Source organism: Cavia porcellus, unplaced genomic scaffold (genome assembly GCF_034190915.1).
Source record: "Cavia porcellus strain 051 isolate PalLab524CR breed Dunkin Hartley unplaced genomic scaffold, mCavPor4.1 scaffold_7, whole genome shotgun sequence".
Taxonomy (NCBI): Eukaryota; Metazoa; Chordata; class Mammalia; order Rodentia; family Caviidae; genus Cavia; species Cavia porcellus.
The window spans coordinates 32,248,335-32,260,780 of NW_026947490.1; positions in this window are offsets into that span (position 1 = coordinate 32,248,335).

Genomic DNA, 12,446 nt, shown 5'->3' on the forward strand with positions numbered 1-12,446 from the left:
CCTCACTGGCCTCTCTGCGTGTCTGGAGGACTCTGGATATCTGCGCACAGACTGCTGGAGTTCCCTCAGGCTTCCAGGTGCAGTTAAGAAGAGAGGTGGGTTGGAGGCTTCCACATCAGCCTCCCCATTCCCGGCTTCATTTGGAGACCTGCTGAGCTCCCCATAGGTGGGCTGGCCCACACTACCAGCCTAGCCCAGCCTGGTTAGCTGCCACGCCTGGCCATAGGTCTGCAGAGGAGGAGCTAGGCAGATCTGGGGTGCCCTCACCGGCCTCTCTGCGTGTCTGGAAGACTCTGGATATCGGCACCCAGACTGCTGGAGTTCCCTCAGGCTTCCAGGTGCAGTGAAGGGGAGAGGTGGGTTTGAGGCTTCCACATTAGCCTCCCCATTCCGGCTTCATTTGGAGACCTGCTGAGCTCCCAATAGGTGGGCTGGCCGACACTACCAGCCTAGCCCAGCCTGTTTAGCTGCCGCGCCTGGCCATTGGTCTGCAGAGGAGGAGCTGGGCAGATTTGGGGTGCCTGCATCGGCCTCTCCATGTGTCTGGAGGACTGTGGATATCTCTGCAACCAGGGAGGGTCCACAGGTTCCTGAACCACTGCGGCCTGTCGTGAGTACCCTAACCCGGCTGCGATTGAAGAACTGTGGAGCTTCCAAGGGGCAGGCGGGCGCACAGTGTCCCTGAGGCCCAGCTTGTCTGGAACTGCGGAGTTCTGAGCAGGCAGAGGAGGGCCACTGGTTCTGTAGGCCTAATGGCTTGGGGTAGCGTGGCACCAGAGTCTCAGTAGCTCCAAACATAGAAGGGGATTTTCAACAGATCCTGAGGAAGCTTTCAAATAACACTTGAAACACAGAAATATAGGAAAATGACAAAACAAAAGACCAAATTACAACCTCAAACCTCCAGCCCATCTCAAGAAACCCTAGGAGCAATGTATATAGAAGAAAATATATCCCATCCACCTCATATATCGGACATAATAGCCACTGAAATTGACAAGCAAATCCAGGAAGCTTTAAAGAAATTCAAACTCGAAATAATCTCCCAGATAAAAGAAGAAATGATAAAAGAAATGAAAGAGATTCTAAATATATCTAAAGAAAACACAGATAAAAAATTGGAGGAACTAAACAAAAAGATAGAATCCCTAGACGAGCAATATAAGAAACAAACAGAATACATAATGCAGATGCACAGAGATATACAGGAAATAAAAAACTCCACTGAAAGTTGTAAAAACCGCCTTAATGAAAGTGAAGATAGAATTTCAGACCTTGAAGACAGGATTGCAGCTAGTGAACAGGAAAGGAAAGATCTTTTGAAAATAACAAGGAACCAGGAAACAACAATTCAACAACTACAAGACGATGCAAAGAAGAATAACATAAGAATGATAGGGATTAATGAAAGAGAGGGAGACAACATGAAGGATGTCAGGAGGATATTTAGAGAAGTAATAGCTGAAAATTTCCCAAGCATGAGATCAGAAACTGACATCAGGATCAGTGAAGCATATAGAACTCCAAACCGTCATAACCAAAATAAAACTACACCCAGACATATAATAATCACCATCCCAGAAATCCAACACAAGAATAGATTATTAAAAGCTGTCAGAGAGAAAAGACAAATCACTTATAAAGGAAAACCTATCAGAATCACAGCAGACTTCTCAGCACAAACGATAAAGTCAAGAAGAGCATGGAGTGAAGTATTCCAGATCCTAAAGCAAAATGATTTCCAACCAAGACTGATATATCCTGCAAAACTATCATTCAAAATAGATGGTGCAATACGATACTTCCATGACAAAGAACAGCTGAAGAACTTCATGAACACCAAACCAACCCTGCAAAAAATATTGAAAGACAGTTTAGATGCACAAACGAAAAAACCACTAAGCAAAGCAAATAATTAAACAGAACCGAAAGATAAAGATGCAACAGCAGAGAGATAACATTCCTACAATTAACCAGCATTTAACAGTAATAACCATTAATGTAAATGGTCTCAATGCACCAATCAAAAGAAACAGACTAGCAGAATGGATCAAGAAACAAAATCCAACCATATGCTGTTTACAGGAAACCCATCTAACCCAGAAAGATACTCACAGACTGAAAATCAAAGGATGGAAAACAATTCTTCATGCAGCAGGAATCCAAAAAAAGGCAGGAGTAGCCATTCTGTTTGCAGACAACGCAAACTTTAAACCAACAATGACCATAAAGGACAAAGAAGGTCACTACATACTCGTAAGGGGAAAACTCCAAGAGGAAGAGATAACTATCTTAAATATATATGCACCAAACTCCAGAGCACCCAGTTATATAAAACAATTATTAACAGAAATGAAAACTCAAATTATCAGTAACACAATTGTAACAGGAGACCTAAATACACCACTGACACCAAGGGACAGATCAACCAGACAGAAAATGAGCAAAGAAATAACAGAACTGAATCACACCTGTGAACAAATGGGTTTGATAGACATATACAGAATGTTCCACCCAACAACATCAGAATACACATTCTTCTCAGCAGTACATGGATCATTTTCTAAAATAGACCATATATTAGCTCACAGAACATATTTAAGCAAATGCAAAAGAGTTGAAATCATCCCTTGCATATTATCGGATCATAGCGCTCTGAAATTAGAAATTAATGACAAAGGATACTGCAAAAATTCCGCAAACACATGGAAACTAAATAACACACTCTTGAGTAATCAGTGGGTCACAGAAGAAATTAAAGAAGAAATTAAACAATACCTAAAAGAAAATGAAAATGCAGATACAACTTACCGGAATCTGTGGGATGCAATGAAAGCCGTTCTGAGAGGAAAATTTATTGCACTGAGTTCCCACATCAGGAAAACAGAACGATTACAAATAAATAACGTGATGCTACACCTCAAACAGCTAGAAAAAGAAGAGCAAGGCAAGTCCAAAGCCAAAAGAAGAGAGGAAATTATAAAAATCAGAGCAGAAATCAATGCAATAGAGACTAAGAAAACAATCCAAAGAATCAACGAATCAAAGAGTTGGTTCTTTGAAAGAATAAATAAAATCGATAAGCCCCTAGCCAACCTTATTAAAAAAGGAAAGAAAAAGCTCAAATTCATGCAATAAGAAATGAAAAAGGAGAAATCACTACAGACCCAATAGAAATACAGAGGATAATCAACACCTATTTCAAAAACCTCTACTCTCAAAAGTTTGATAACACAGAAGAAATAGACAGATTCTTAGAAGCATATGAAGTACCAAAGCTAGATCAAGAGGATATACAACTGTTGAATAACCCAATCTCTGCTAATGAAATTGAGAATGTAATTGGGTCCTTGCCCACCAAGAAGAGCCCAGGCCCAGATGGATTCACTGCAGAATTCTTCAAGAAATATAAAGAAGACCTAATGCCGACACTCCTCAAACTATTCAATGAAATTGAAAGGGAAGCAATCCTTCCTAAGTCATTCCTGGAAGCAAATATTACTCTAGTACCAAAACCTGAGAAAGACCCAACTATAAAACAGAACTATAGACCGATCTCCCTAATGAACACAGATGCAAAAATCCTCAATTAAATACTGGCAAATAGGATCCAACAAATCATCAAGAAGATTATACACCATGACCAAGTGGGATTCATCCCAGGAATGCAAGGATGGTTCAACATACGCAAATCAATAAATGTAATCCACCATGTCAATAAAGCCAAAAATAAGAATCACATGATCATCTCTATAGATGCAGAAAAAGCCTTCGATAAGGTCCAACACTTATTCATGATAAGAACTCTACAGAAAATTGGAATAAATGGTCTTTACCTCAATATAATAAAGGCCATTTATGACAAACCAACAGCCAGCATCATGCTAAATGGCCAAAAATTGAAAGCCTTTACTTTAAAATCGGGTACAAGACAAGGATGTCCTTTATCACCACTCCTATTTAATATAGTACTGGAAGTACTAGCCAGAGCAATTAGGCAAGAAAGAGGAATAAAAGGGGTAAAGATAGGAAAAGAAGAAGTTAAATTATCATTGTTTGCAGATGACATGATACTCTACATAGAAGACCCCCTAAACTCCATTGAAATACTCTTAGATACAATAAATAAATTCAGTAATGTGGCTGGATACAAAATCAATACTCAGAAATCAATAGCATTCCTATACACGAACAACAAAATTACAGAGAGGGAAATAAGAGAAACTGGACTATTCACATTAGCAAGCAAAAAAATGAAATATTTAGGAATTACTCTTACGAAAGAAGTGAAAGACTTATACAGTGAAAATTATAATACACTGAAAAAGGAAATTGAAGATGATCTCAGAAAATGGAAAGACATCCCTTGCTCATGGATAGGAAGAACAAACATTGTGAAAATGGCCATTCTCCCAAAACTGTTATACAGATTCAATGCAATCCCAATAGAAATACCATCAACATACCTTATAGATCTAGAGAAATCACTCCTAAATTTCATCTGGAACCAGAAGAGACCTAGAATCGCAAAGGCAATTCTAAGCAGCAAAGACAAAGCAGGAGGCATCACAATCCCTGACTTGAAGTTATACTACAAAGCAACAGTAATAAAATCAACATGGTATTGGAATCAAAACAGAGCTGAAGATCAGTGGAATAGATTAGAAGATACAACCACAACTACGAACACACTCAACCACCTTATTTTTGATAAAGGAGCCAAGCAGGTTCACTGGAAGAACGACAGTCTCTTTAATAAATGGTGCTGGAAAAACTGGCTCTCCATTTGCCGAAAACTAAAGCTAGACCCATGTCTATCACCATGTACTAAATTAAAATCTAAATGGGTCAAAGATCTGAATATTAAAACAGAAACACTAAATCTATTGGAAGACAAAATAGGTAGAAACCTTGGAGACATAGGAGTAGGTAAAGAATTCATGAACAGGACTCAAACCGCACAGGAAATACTTCCCAGAATCAATAACTGGGACCACTTCTTATTAAAAAGTTTCTGCATGTCAAAAGAAATCTCCAGCATAGTGAAAAGAAAACCCACAAACTGGGAAAAGATTTTAGTGAACTCTCTCTCAGACAAGGGCCTCTTGTCTAAAACATATAAAGAATTAAAGAAATTCAGACCTCCGAAATTCAAAGATCCAATCCAAAAATGGGCATCTGAGATGAATATGCACTTCTCAGATGAAGAAATGCAAATGGCAAATAAATACATGAAAAAATGCTCATCATCATTGGTCATTAGAGAAATGCAAATTAAAACCACACTGAGATACCATCTCACTCCTGAAAGAATGGCCAGGATCAAGAAAACCGACAACAAATGCTGGAGAGGCTGTGGGGAAAAAGGAACTCTCCTGCACTGCTGGTGGGAGTGTAGACTGGTACAGCCTTTGTGGAGATCTGTCTGGAGATTTCTCAAAAAGTTGGGACTGGAAATCCCATTTATTCCAGCTATTCCACTTCTAGGCATATTCCCAGAAGAACTGAAAGCATCATACCACAGTGATATATGTGCACCTATGTTTATAGCAGCACAATTTGTAATCGCCAGATCTTGGAAACAACCCAAGTGCCCGTCAACTGAGGAATGGATAAAAAAGTTGTGGTATTTCTATACAATGGAGTATTATTCAGCTATAAAGAAGGATCACATTGAGATATTTATCAATAAATGGGCGCAGCTTGAAACCATACTCATTAGTGAAATAAATCAATCTCGCATGTGTGAATACCGAATAGTTTCCCTAATGTAAATAATGATTCAAATATATAAAAATATGTGGTAATCATGATTCCCCATTAGGTGGCCTTGAAGCCTTATAAAGTTTTCACTCATTAATTAGAAAGGCTTTATTCTGGGCTTCTTGATATGAAAATATTTGAAGCTAGAGTATATGAAGTTTTATCCAAATATTTCAAGGAAAAAGACACTATGGTAACTACTATTAAGTCAGGTTATAAGGTGGTGAAGTACTAGGTTGTTGAAACAGTCATGCTGTGACCTCTATTGTTATATTGTTATGTCCTGTTTTATCTCAATCTCCCCCTTATTGTTTCAAAAAAAAATTATTTAGTCATTTCTTATGTTTGTCTTAATTAAAGAAAAAATTCAAAAAAATTAGGATATATAAATAGTAACTCTTTTTGATTTCCTATTAACTTGTTTTGAAGTCCTGTAGTACTCCCACGATCTTGTTTTGACTGATTAGACTCTGTTCCATTCTATATGATAGTATCAAGTTTGAAAACATAGGCAACTACTTTGAAGACAATAAGATTCACTAAGATACCCATTCTGGTTTGACTATTGTCTTCTTTGGAAGTCCTGTAATGTTTACAATGCCTAAGTTTTATTGGTCTTGTTCTCTACTGTTTTGTCCAACTTTATAATATCTAATGAGATAGACAATTCTTTTTAAGGAAACAAGGGACAACGTTGATAACCATTGTTGATAAACTTGTACTCTGTTCTACACCATGTGCTATGTCTATCCTTGGTATTGACTGACAGCTTTGTTTTGCCATATTTGACTGTATTCTCCCCCCCCCCAAAGAAAGTAATAAGCACTAAGGAGTAATAAAATCCAATATGTGTAAATTTTGTTATAAAAAAGAGAGGGAAAAAAAAAGAAAAAGAGCTCTAACGGATATAACAGCAAGTGTGTTTGGGGGTGTTAAATAGCTGACTTTATCAATGTTTTTGGAACATTGAACACAGCTGTTTGCAGTCTCCCTGTTTGAATGTCCACCTTGTGTTCTTTGATACTGTGATTTGAGGAACTATTTTCAAGAAGATAGTGTGTAATCTACTAGCAGGTAATTTCTTACTGTTATGTTTTTTTGTTTTGTTTTGTTTTGTTTTGTAGTTCTGTATTGCGTGTACCCTTACGCCGCTTCGGTTTGTTTTGTGTTTTTCTCTTTTTCCTCTTAAATAAAAAAAAAAAAAAAAAGAATCATGACTTAGATTCTGAGTTACACCCTAAAAATAAAAGACATGTTTAAGGTTTGTTTTAAATTATATATTCTCCCTTAAAACATTTTAATTAGTTTTCACTTCTGCTTTGTGCAGAAGTGGAATGGTCTTGAATCCAAAATTTTGCTTATCTATTGAGTGTGATGGGGTTACACACACTCCAATAGTATGGAAATGGGTGATTCATATTGAGGAGCTTCTGCAGTGAGCAGGGTGATCTTCTCAGACAGTTTAAATATCAGTGTCAAAGGAAGGAAGTGTAGCTGGACTCTTATGATCAGGTTGGCGTTAGGTGCGGCCCCTTACTGTGGTTTAAACTTCCCACTACTGCTGAAGGAGTCAGCCTACAGTGTTTCTTCCCAGGTTTCCCAGATGTAGATCAGAAGAGAAAGGGATGAGTAAGGCTCAAAAGCTGTTATCGGACAAATCCTGTACTGAAAAGAAAAACCAATGAATTCTGCATCACATACTTATTACTGTTTCTACTTGATGAAGAGATTCTTTTCTCATGTTAATACCTGCACACATTCTTTTTTTGCTGTGGACCCATTAACCTTTTATGAAATAAGAATGTAGAAAGTGTAATACTATTCAGATGGCCAGATAACTTGGGATAATGTTACAGTACAGCATATGCCGAGCTTACAAACTTTCAAGTTCTGAACTTTGAAAGAGGCAAGTGGACCCTCACAAAGAATATTTGTAGGTTGGAAGATGTGATAGAGTAGCTCAAGTGTCTACCAGACATTGTCACAGTTGTGCAGCTGTGTGCTTACTGCATAGTGCAGTAGTGTAAAGCTGTAAATACTGTCACAAGCTTACTGTATTTTTATGTATGAGACACATTTTATTGGACTCATGAACAAATCTCATAAATGTTCCATACTTACTGTCTTGTTTCTCCCATTTCCACTTAATTTGTAAGACTTCATGTTTCCCAGTTCCTTATGTTGCCTTTTCAATTTTATCCATTATAAAGACCAACTCACTTTGGATGGTAAAATATTTGACTGTGTACTTATACTTCACGTTATTACTTAGCACAAAGTCTCATTTTATGCATTCAATGATGTGATAGATGCCATTTGCAAAATAAATTATGTGTAGTTTTATTTTTTAAAGTCAGATAGTCCCTGAATTCTACAGCTGGATTTCTCGATGTGTTTGCCAACTTGGGGAAGTCTGCTTACATGGAGACATCACTGGTGCCAAACTGGATATCACTGGATGTCAGATAATCAATTGGACCTGCACACTGTTTAAGAAGAGCAGATCATCTTCACAGGTCTGAGGCAGGCACATCTCACTATAGGGACAGGAGTTCACATTGCTGGACATTCCAGTTTGTCAAAAATGGAAGACTCCCATGTTTAGGCCAAAATTTCCCAATTTTTTTATGTTTGCAGTCTTATTAGAAATAGCTTCTGTGGGTCAAATTGAGGCCATAGAATAACATCTGTGTTTCTTGTGTACACATATAGAGATGTGGGAATCCTTCTATACAAACAGTGGCCATATAAAGTGGGATGGCCATTATGGAAATCTGTACAGAAATTTCACAAATCAAGAAATAACTACCATACTACCTCACCTGTGAGATTCTGGGTATATATGTAAAAAATAAAAAGATTTCATGTTGCCCACCTCACTGAACCATTACTCATAATATTCAGTACTATATAGGAGAACCTGTGTCTATCAGTGGCAGAGTGCAAAATTATAGATATATATGAATAGCATTCATCTTACAAAAATATCTTTCCAAATGTGACAATTTGAATGAATCTTGCATTCAGAATCCTAATTGAAACAGACAAAAATAAAAAAGACAAGCATTGTTTAATCTATCTTACATATTTAATCTTCCAACATTCAAAATATAAAAGCTCAGAAAGTAACCATGTTTATCAATGGCTGTCAAATGATCAGGGAAAGAGTTTGTAAACTTGATGTTCTGGAGGATAGATATGTGTAAGAATCTAATATGCAAAATGATGACTACAGTGAACAATAATGTAATTTATACAGGAAATTTGTGATTAACTTTCATCCAATTGTCAGTTATGTGAGATAATGGATATGATTAGTTGATTGAATAATCTTCACGATATACATACCTCACAATACCATGTTTTACAACCACATATGTATGCAATTTAAAAGTAAATTGAGACCACACTCATAAGTGTAATAAATCAGATCCATACATGTGAACATCATTTGTGGGAATCAGAAAAACTATCCAAATCCCAAATATACAATAGATATTGTGAATTGGGAAGTCAAAAACAAAAGTAAACCTTTGGGGTGAGAAAGGGGAAAGGAAGGAAGATAAAAGAAAAAAAATATATATATATGTACGCACAAAACAATGAATATAGCCAGTTTCTCCTGGTTCCTTGAGTGGAAAGGTTTGTGATACTGATTTTTTGGACAGTGTTTTCTGTCTGTGTCTTATACTCTGAACAGCTACTGCCTACATAACAATGCTTAATATGTGGACTAGTGTTACGTCTGTAATAGCCTGTTTTGAAACTCTATTTCATTGTTATATTTGGCTTTTTCTGTTTAAAATAAGAGTAAATATTTGGAGAAACCTCTCAAAATGAATAAATGGACAAATGCAAGAGAAAAATATAATTCATTATAAAATATGTAATTTCAATATGATTTATAATAAACTTTCAACTTAGAGAAGATTTTTTTCTGTTGAACACATTATTGCATTATTTTTTCATGACCTTAAGTTTATGTTTTCGTTTAGTCACAGTATTAGCACCTCTGGTTCTCCTTTACTAAAAGTCCTAGAAATAAACAGCATTGTGCCTGGGTGTAAAATGAGTGAACAATTAAGTAAGTCGATAGCTTTTGGTTTGCTCATTTTTTAAACTTTGAATTGTAGTGATTTCTGTTTGTAGATTTACTGTTATTTTTTTGCTTGCTTTGGTATTATTTTGTTCCTTTCTTGTGTCTTTAGCGTAAACTATGAGAATTTGCTTAAAATTCTTCCTCTTTTCTAATACAATGCTTTAGTGTTAAAATGTGTTTTTCTGATACTGCTTTAAACTGTTTTAATGATCCCCTTTGAAATATTTTGTTAGATTATTACTTTAATTGTTTTTTATTTTATGTCAATATGGGGTTAATATTATCTATTTCATTTGTATAATAAGTGTACTTTATGATATTTAAATTGCACATCTCCTACTTTTAAATGTACATATTTCATGGATTGTAAGGATATTAAATAACATATTTTCACTTTCTGTCTTTATTTCATTATCATTATTTATTAGAAATTTGAATTCATGTTTCAGCAGGTTCACAGTGCATGCATATAATACCACAATAGTGTTCTCACATGTTTTTGATCTGAGCTGTTTTGAAGGAAGAGAATTGTGGGATATTTTAGGTTTCAGAATTTTTAATTTATATCTAATTTTTCTAATAAAATGGAGATGAAGGTTCTGTTCTCAGGACAAAACATATTTTATCTTCTTATGAAAGGGTATGGTTTTGTTTTGCTCTTTCTTTAGTCCTGTTCATCTATTTTTATAATAATTGCTAGCTCTTCCTAATAATACCATTTCACATTTTTCTTATATTGAGTTCTACTACTATTTTACAATTTATTATTTGTAGTGTCTCTTCTATTATGGAATTTTAATCTGTTTTAAATTGGAATAGAGTCACAGTGTGTGTACACTATGGGTTTTACTCCAAAAGATGCTATAAATTTATTTTCAGGGGATGTCATTGCTAAAATCATGATAAAACTTGTGTTCTGGGTTGACTATTTTGGGGGTAAACATGGTACATATATACAGTACACTGAAAAAATGTATGCATAATTCATCAGTTTGCCATACTTATAAATGTCTGGAAGTTAGTAACCACCACTCAATGCACCTTTTGTAATTTTAGAGAGCAAATGTAACTTCTGTTAATCTCATCTCATTAAATTTAATGTTGAAATATTTATACAGGTTTTTTTCATTCCTGATGTATATATTTTTGGTAGCATATATAATATATATGTAATATATATAATCTAGATAGATTCTATATGGACACATATGTATCTATTTAACTATCTCTGTGTCTCTGAACATTGTTTAATTAATCTGTTCTCTCCAGGCAAATTATTCTTTATAATGGCCCCAATCAAGAGGTAAATACATGAGGCAATGTGATTCTCCAGTGTTCTTTGTGAATTTAGCTCTTACTCATCACAACTCTACTTTTGAATGACTTGGCAAAGAGCTGCACAAACAATCTCTAATGGATTTTGATATCTGTAGTGGGGGGAGTTGTTCATTTCAGTCTCCCTGGGCCTGCCCTAGAGGCTCTGCACACCTCTAATCATGACATCAATGAACTCCATGGGGCCAACAGCTTCTCACCAGAGCTAAAGACCCAGGGGGACTTGGGTGATTTTCTGCCTGCCCTATAGCCTCAGCTTCCACTTCTTTTTCTGCCTCAGCATGACAGTGTCTACCTGGGAAAGATAGAAGGCAGCACCAGCACAGGCTCCTCTGCTCCTTGGAGATGCCTGCCACCAACAAAAACTTTTAATTTATTCTGGGAATTTTGAACTAAGAAAAACTTTTCAGATACATAACACCAGAGGCAAGGGTGTCATTGTCACCACAGAAGAATTGACCATTTGTGTCCTGGGGGATGTGAGGTCACATTATCACCAGTGTTTATCTCTGTTTCTGGCCTCCTTTCCTCTCTCATTCACCATGGTTCTGTCTCTGTCGCACTGAGGTCTCCGTCCTGGCAGAGGGAGAGGGACAGGTGAGTTTTCTCATAGGTTGAGAGCAAAGTCTGCTACAGCAGTGAGGGCATCAGATGAGAGCTCTTGTGTGAAGACAGCTTGTTCTGGGGTAGAGGCTGCTCTTCACCAAAGCAAAACAGACAGGAGGAGCAGTTCTGGAGACCTGTGCAGTAGCACACATGGGGACTGTATGTCCAGGAACTTGTGCTGAATCCAGGTGACTGCCGATGTGTTCTGGTGTAACATTCACAGGCCATGAGTGCTGCAGCTGGATGCAAGTAGGAACGAAGTCTGAATTTCATGTTGGGTAAGATGGGAATTTGGAAATTAATTTGTTTCTGAGGTCTCATAAAGTGAGCATGGAGAAGTTTTCCATAAGTTCTGTGTATATGTTGATGAATAGGATGGAGTAAACAGAATCTTCTGGTTGTTTGAAAAACTTGACTACTGGCTATGAAAATGAAACTGTCTCTCTCAATGTGTGTGTAAGGTCTTTACTGAATGAGAAATTGTATCTCTGTATGAAAGTATTAGAATTTGTTGGTATTGAGAAGTTTACCTTCTAGTAGTTAGAAAAACATGCTTCCAAAGTATCATCTTACTGTTGAGAGTGAAGGATTACAGAAAAAAATCCGATATTTGCTGTATTTATTCTGTATATCATGCAATGTT